The following is an 8,233-nucleotide window of genomic DNA, read 5'->3' as shown; positions in this document are numbered from 1 at the left end:
GCCATTTAAAAAGAGTGTGAACTCTGGACACTTCGAGCTGCTACCATGCGAGCTTGAGTTAAGTGGACGCATTGACTATGAACGCAGATGGTAGTTGGACGGCCGACATGCGCGCTCGACGTGAACATTGATCAGATGTGTGACGCGTCCGTCCCACATCTGCGCAGACACAAATCGGGCGCAAATTCGGATCGAAAATGCATTCACACAAACAGCAAGCGGACTAAACTTGGATCCGCGCGTTGGACTTGCCCTAAGGGCCGGATATCCCGCCCTTAGCTAGATGGCTATAACTTTAGAGCTTGTTTGAGACTGCTCTACTCTTTAAAATTCAGCTCTGCTCCAGAAAATACAAGCCAAACGGGGTAACTCCACGATATGCCGCTCCGCAAAAAAAACTAGAATCTGGGGTACAACTTCCAATTTTTTATGAAGCTCTTCAGGGGGTGCTCCAAAAAACTCTAGAAGCTGGAGTTGGGTGGAAATTACCCATCAGTGCCACCAGTAAGTGAATACCCCGTCGTTTCTCCCCCTCAACCAATCAAATAGATCCTTTCCACCAAATTCCTCATTCTTGAAGCTGGAGCTAGATGGTAGCCAAACATTCTCTTTGGTAATACTACAACTTCTAGATAAAACTGCTCTAAAGTGAATTTAGTAAAGCGAAATCGAATTTTATGAAGGGGAGCAGTCCCAAGCAGACCCTTAAATTAGTTGTGCAGCGGGGAGCTTGCCGCTGACCCACGCGGGCCACGCCGGCACATGCATGAAGCAACCCGGCCGCTGCAGGGGACAAATCGCCTCCGTAGCAGATAAAGCCCGCCCAGCACCGGGCCCCTCTTTTACACCGGATCAGCTAGCCAGCTCCATGATCAGAATGCCTAACCCCATTAGCTAACTAAAATTCTCCCGGTCCAAAGCGATTCAAATTCAGTTGCGTGTGCCGTCGGAGATAATCTCATCCGACAACGGCCAGGCCTCACTTGTCCTCTTGGCAACGAATCGGCTGCATGGTCAGAACGCCTCAAAGCTAGCCAGCTTCATTGTCCTGGAGATGAGTGAGCGCAGCTGGTGGCCAGGCAGCGCTAGGCGCCTTCGTGGAGGAACGCATGAACGGGGGATCCTTCTCTTCCAGTCTGATCTTGGAACTTGGATGTGTGCTCCTGTTTGCTTGTTTATGTCATACTAGCAAGATGCCCGTGTGTTGCACTGAACATCAAAATCTTGTGGGAGAAAATGATGAACGAGGAAAGACCTTATCTGTAAATGTGAAGAAAATGCGGGTAATTGTCATAGTTTCCTTTTTATCCGTTAGATATAGATCGGACGGCCTATATTGCAGGATGACAGACACACCATCATCATCGACTATGCTTTTTATAAGAGTAGAGAAACTTGAGTGATCCATCATTTTATAAGGCATGATGTCATGGCAATGACAGTGTTCAGTTGGATACATGTGAACATGGTCATGGTCTGACGCGTACCCATGTGAATAGTAAATTTGAAAATAATATAAAAAAACAAAATAATACTAAAAATTTGGAGTATCATACTTGATAAACCATCCTACCCACTTATTAAGTTTCATGAAGAAATGACACACGGGGTATTCCATAGTGAAGAAAATATAATCCAATCTTACTATTCCTTCAAACAGTGTTTTCGAATATAGACTTGATTTTGTCATTTTTGACAAGAATAACACGGATGTCATTTTTTGTGAAACTTCATACGCGAGTATACCAGTCAACCATGTATTTTACAAGAAAAGACAGTCCTTTTTCTAGTATTGTTGTCGAACTTTACTATTCATAAGGGGTTCACATGGAACCATATTCCATAAATCCGTGTTCGGATTTTTGGACCGATTATTTATTGGTTTGAGAAGGACTGAGCCATTTCTTTATAGGCAAATAACCTTTGTGTTCTGTCTCCTATGTGGAACTTCTGTATTCTTTTTTTTTGCCAAAGTATCAATGATTGGTTTTAGTTAAATACTTAAATTGTTCTTCTTCTTGTGACGTCTAGTTGTACATAATTTACATTTTACCCCATTTAACAAGTTTTGCCGGTTCTGACACCTCATGCCTACTTGCCATGTCCTTGCGGTATCTAACATGGGTGCGACATCACAAAATGTCGTACACAAATTACAACAATTCTTTTAAATTTTGAAAATGATCACATATCTTTCGTGTTAGTTCACTATCAAGTGATAACTCTCCCAAATTTTCTATAGAAATGTAGTCTAAACTATGCTGCAAACAGGTTTAAAAAACAGCCTTATTTTAAAATTGTGTCCACCTTAAATTCAAATTGAAGTAAAAATACCAAAACTGTTTCTAAATTAGTTTTTAAATACCTTTTTAAACTTTCTAAATTATTTGGCGCATCTCAGGTGCGCAAGCGCTCGAGAGCATCAAGTTCACGTCCGAAGTGCTTTTGAGATTTAATAATAATTTGCTTGGGTTATTATTGTCGGATGAGATTGTACAGGGAAACATTTGTACATACAGGAAAAAGACTTGATACTCGTTCAGTTAGCTTCCAACGTAGTGGGGGCACTGCAGGAAGAAACAAAATAGAAGGAATCTTTAGCAAAAAATACACATGTGAAGATGGTCCGAAGCGCACCCACGTGAACAGTAAATTCAAAAATAGTATTAGGAAAAAAATACTCTAAAATTTTGGAGCATCATACTAGGTCGGCCAACCTATCCACATATGAAGTTTCATGACGAAATGACACACGGGGTATTCCATGGTGAAGAAATATAATCTAACCTTACTATTCCTTCAAACTGTGTTTTCGAATATAGTCCTGATTTTTTCATTTTTCCAAGAATAATTGGATGTCATTTCTTTGTGAAACTTCATACGTGAGTATACATGTCAACCATGTATTTTACACACACACACAAACAAAACAGTTTTTTCTAGTATTCTTGTTGAATTTACTATTCATAAGGGGTTCACATGGAACCATGTTCCATAAATCGGTGTCCGAATTTTTAGACCGATTATTTATTGCTTTGAGAGGCACTGAGCCATTGCTTTATAGGAAAATAATATTTGTATTCTTTTTTTAGTGTGGAGCTTTTATATTCTTATTTTTTTTGTAGAAGTATCAAATATTTGTTTATTTAAATTGTTTTTCTTCTTTTGCCCTCTAGTTGTATATAATTTACATTTTACCCCATTCTTACTGGTTTATTTAAATTGTTTCTCTTCTTGTGCGCTCTAGTTTTACGCAATTTACATTTTACCCCATTTACAACAAGTTTTGCCAGTTCTGACACGTCCTGCCTACTTACTTGACATGTCCTTGCGGTATCTAACATGGATGCCACATCACAAAATGTCGTACACAAATTACAGCAATTCTTTTAAATTTTGAAAAAGATCACATGTCTTTTGATTTAGTTCAGTATCAAGTGATAACTATTTCAATTTCTATAGAAATGTAGTCTAAACTATGCTGCAAACTGGTTTAAAACACAGCCTTATTTCAAAATTGTGTTCACCCTAAATTCAAATTGAAGCAAAAAAAAAATCATTGACATGATTTTGCCTCAAAAAATAATTTCTAAAATATAAATGTAAGATTTAACATAAATTTTCCACTTTATTGAGGACATATATTTAAATTACCTTGAATTCGTTATAAACATAAACTCAAGATTCAATCAATTACTTAAAGTATCAAGAAGTAGCAATATAAATTAAGTTACAATTCTACCTAGGTAAAACCCAGAAGTTGCTAGGTTCACAAACCCAACGATCGGATACTTTTCCTTGTTAATCACAGAAGAGATACCATATCACATTCCGTCTCTCGTCTCTCTGCTTCCGTTCTTCAGATACAGGTGGTAGCAACGGTGCTCCTTCCGGCCGGCCGGCCGGCCTCGTCAACTGTAGGTGGAGCTGACTGTGTGCTCCGTCTGCTAGGGGTCGTGCAGGACGTGCGAGCAACACATGATGCAGAGCAGATGCTGTGAGTAAGCTGCTTTTGCAGGCGATCCTGGCTGACTAAGCTGCGCTTTATTGCCAACCTACCGCATTATTGCTCTTGTTAATTTACGGGTCTACGATCTCATCACATGCAGTACGCAAGGGGGGCGCCGCTGAATAAACAATTTTTATTTATTTGAGCTCAAAAGGCTATTTAATCATAAATCATACATCTAAATGGGTTGAAACTTTCCCAGAATACAAAACGAAACATTTATGATTTATTGAAATTTTTTCAATTTTTTCTGAACACTTCCAAAAAATACGTTCGGAATATGGGTCAATCTGGTACGTCGGATCTTCATTGGACAGCTGATAGAGGGAGCTAAGTTACGGTGAGACTTGGCATCATGAAGTCACTGAAGCTGCGTCACCCGCTATCTAGCTGATGAACTATACAATGCCGGCGAACCAAAAGAACACCGACATCAAGATCTCATTTAACATATACTCTCTCTGTTTCTGTTTACTCTGTGTATAAATTTTGTCTAAAATCAAACCTCGTAAATTTTGACCAGCTTTTTACTCTGCGTATTAGATGCATCATGAAATTAATTTTCATATTGTATATAACTTTAGTATTGTAGATGGTGATATTTTTAAATGTAAATATGGTCAAACCTCACTAAGTTTGACTTCACATAAATCTTATATGCGGAATAAAAGAAACGAAGGGACTACATATCACAAATTTTACATAAGCTACTCTTTAGTTTACTCTGTTAGGGCATCTCCAACGCTGACCCCCCAATATGGACCCTGTATTCGTCCTCGGACCGGTCTGGACTAATCCGCAGGCACTGGTGTGGGAGCCAGTCATCCAACTTTGTTCCCTAATTTTCCGCCCTTGTTTTTTTCTGAGACCTGAACACTCAAAATAATTGTAGAAAATAACACAATTAATTATAATAACATGCAAATATCTCTAGTACAACAATAGTTCAAATGTAAATATTACATCCAAGATAACCGGATATTCAACAAGTTTTTTGAATTCATTGATTTCAAATTCAACGATACTAGAGTTAGAACTGGTACATGTCGTCCCACACATACTACCCCTTGAGCTTCATCCAACAATGGTATGTGTGTGAATGACCTAGCCTCGGCCCGTAGTACATCACGACAACGCGTGCATGCTATACAACATGTAGAGCAACATTGAGTGAATGAATGAATTAACCAATATGTAGAGCATCCGAAAGCAAAACTTATGATCTCCATGGTTAATGAGCCCGATGACCACATTGTCTCCAAGGAGAGGGCAGGCACATTGGTGGGGCTGTGGACGTCCTACGATTCGTGGGTGGCGGACGAAGAGTTACAGCGATGGCTTCAAACAAGGAGGGTGCAGATGCAAAGTAGGGGGGGGGGGTTAGTGACGGAGTAGAAGAAAAGTGGACCGAGAGGGGGATTTGAGTGGGTCGGGCATGTAGGAGTCCTACGTGGCGGTGGCCTGGACTCCTGCAAAGCCCTCTTGCGGGAAAACGGACATCCGAACCAATCTGCGTATCGACGGGGTACTGCGTTGGATTGCCAAATGGGCCTAGACCGCTCGGTCCGGACGGATTTGGGTGGTTTGAGGGTAAGTGTTGGAGATGCCCTTTAGAGCACATTCAGTCGGGCTTGCCTAATTTGCCCCCTTATATGTCTCTGGACGCGTCTGCAGATAGGAGCCATTTGTCCACCCAGCGAACCACGCTTCCCATTTGCAAACCCCCAAATCCATATGAAGTCATGCAACGCGAGTTAACACATACGTAGATAACATATATAGGGCATAGTTCAAACAACAGAAGATATAGGACAACAAAAGTTCAACGACAGACGACACTTAACTAAGCCTAGACTATAGATAGGGGAAGTTCACCGACGATCGCCCCTTGCCCATGCCTTTGTCCTTGTCATCTTATATCGCAGAAGTAGCAATCGAAAGCGATGTAGGGGTCAAGGTGGCATAGATGTCAGACATGTTCTCGTCCAGTTTTAGAGGCGGGCTGGTGAGGGAACGAACAACCCGAGCTTGCTCCTTCGCTAGGGCATGAGCGGTCCATACTTGCTCCCTCGCGAGGATCCGGGCACGAGCTTCATCCGTGATTTGCGGCCGCAACACTCATCAATGCCCTCCGTGAGGATCTTGGCATTGATCCAGTCGCGACGGAGCGCATCCAAATCCTTGGAGGTTAGGGACAGCTGCTTGACGGCGCACACAATTGAGTCCTCATCAGATTTGGACGGCGCCTTCACCTTCTCAAGGCAGGCACGCCGTGCCTCGACCCGGAGTAGCCGTTGCACTATGAATCAACAAGGGTGCTAAGGAACTATTGAACCTTAGACCAGTTACTTGAGTGTAGTACGCATTGCCCGTTGATCTTCATTTGGGGGATTATTTTGTATGTCTGCTTTTTTCATTACACATTGTACATTTTTCATATACATCAGGAACATTTTTTATATAATTGTATGACATTTCTCAAATACATGATTACTATTTTGTCAATCTTATTTATTTTGATGTCTACTTTTACCATAAACAATGTACATTTTTATATACATCAGGAACATTGTGTATTTAGAATTAGATGTCTAACATTTTCCAAATACATGATCAATTATTTTGAAAACTTATATTATTTATGTATAGTTTTTCCAATACACTTTACAAAAAATTTATAAATCAAGAACATTTTCTATACACACGTTTAATATTTTATAAATAACTAACTAAAAAATTTTAAACATATATTTTTATGTGCACTTCCCCCGTAATCATTGGACATTTTTAGTATACATCACAAACATTTTTTATATAAACGTTTGACATTTTCCAAATACATGATTAACATTTTAACAACTTATATTTTTTTCATGTCTACTTTTTCCGTAAACATTGTCCATATTTTTATTACCATAGAAACATTTTTCTCTACACGTATAGTTTTTCCAAATGCATGAGTAACACTTTTCTACTTATATATTAAGTGATTTTTATGAAATACTAGAAAAACTAAAATTAATGTAAAAACCAAATTTATAAAAATGTGAAAAACGGATGAAAAAGAGCATACAAGGCCTTGGGTCCTCGCTCGGCTGGCCAAATGTGGCAACTGGTTGAGGCGATACTTTTCTATTGTGTCGCAAAACATGGGCTTGCCTATGTACTCGAGGTTATTCCCGTGTTGGAAGCTTCCGTCCGTTTATGGAAAAAAACTTTCAACCCCATTTTTTTTTCTTATTTTAACGTTACACTTTGCCAATTTTACTGACTTGTTTTGTTTTTTTGTTTTTCTTTTCCATTTTCATTTGTTTTTTAATTGGTGGACACTTTTTAATAATTTCCAAATATTTTCAAAATTCATATCTACTTTTTAAATCCATGAACATATTTATATTCGTGAACACATAAGTTTGATATACTTTTTTTGAAATTCGTTCACAGTTTCTGAAATTTAAAAACACCTTCTCAACATCATGAACACTTTTTAAAATTGTTGAATATTCTTATACATCATTAAAAATGTAGTTATAAGGTTATAATTTTTTCTATAAAAAATTTAATATTTTTGAATAATCCGTGAATTTTTGAAAATTCACGAACAATTTTACAAAAAAATTGTAAAAAATTCGAATTTCAGTTTTTTGACATTTAAAAAACTCAGTGACATTTATAATTGTTTGGAACATTTTCTAAAATTCACAAACCTAATTTTAGAATTCCTGAAAAAACAAAATCCCATCGTAGCCTGTGTTTAGGAAAAACACTGAGGGAACGGCATCTGCAGCTACAGTACTTTGACGAAACTAAATGAAATCCGACAAACTGGTATGCGGGCCGACCCATGGGGTGAGCGGGCATACATGTTTGCTTGCTATCCTGCACACAGTGTTCAAGACGAGGGCCCTCGGCTAGTACGATCCGCTATTTCGTTTTGGATTCGTCTTTGCTGTGTCAGGCTTTAATTGTGTTTGAGTTGGTGGTGTTTCTTTTTGTTGGGGTCGATCTAGCGTTCTTTTTGTTTCGTTTTGGTTTTGTCTTTCTTTTTTAGCCATATTCCACAATACAAATATAAATTCATCAAAGAATAGTTTTTACCAGAACATTCACGTATATCCATAATTCGAACAACCATATGCAGGTCATGGATCTCAAGAACACACACGGTGGTGAAGCCCCAAGGATGCGTTGGAGGAGGGGCTTGAGCCGATAGGGACGTTGAGG

Source organism: Triticum aestivum, chromosome 1A (assembly GCF_018294505.1).
Source record: "Triticum aestivum cultivar Chinese Spring chromosome 1A, IWGSC CS RefSeq v2.1, whole genome shotgun sequence".
In the NCBI taxonomy this organism is placed as follows: Eukaryota; Viridiplantae; Streptophyta; class Magnoliopsida; order Poales; family Poaceae; genus Triticum; species Triticum aestivum.
Note: the sequence above shows the minus strand (reverse complement) of the source record.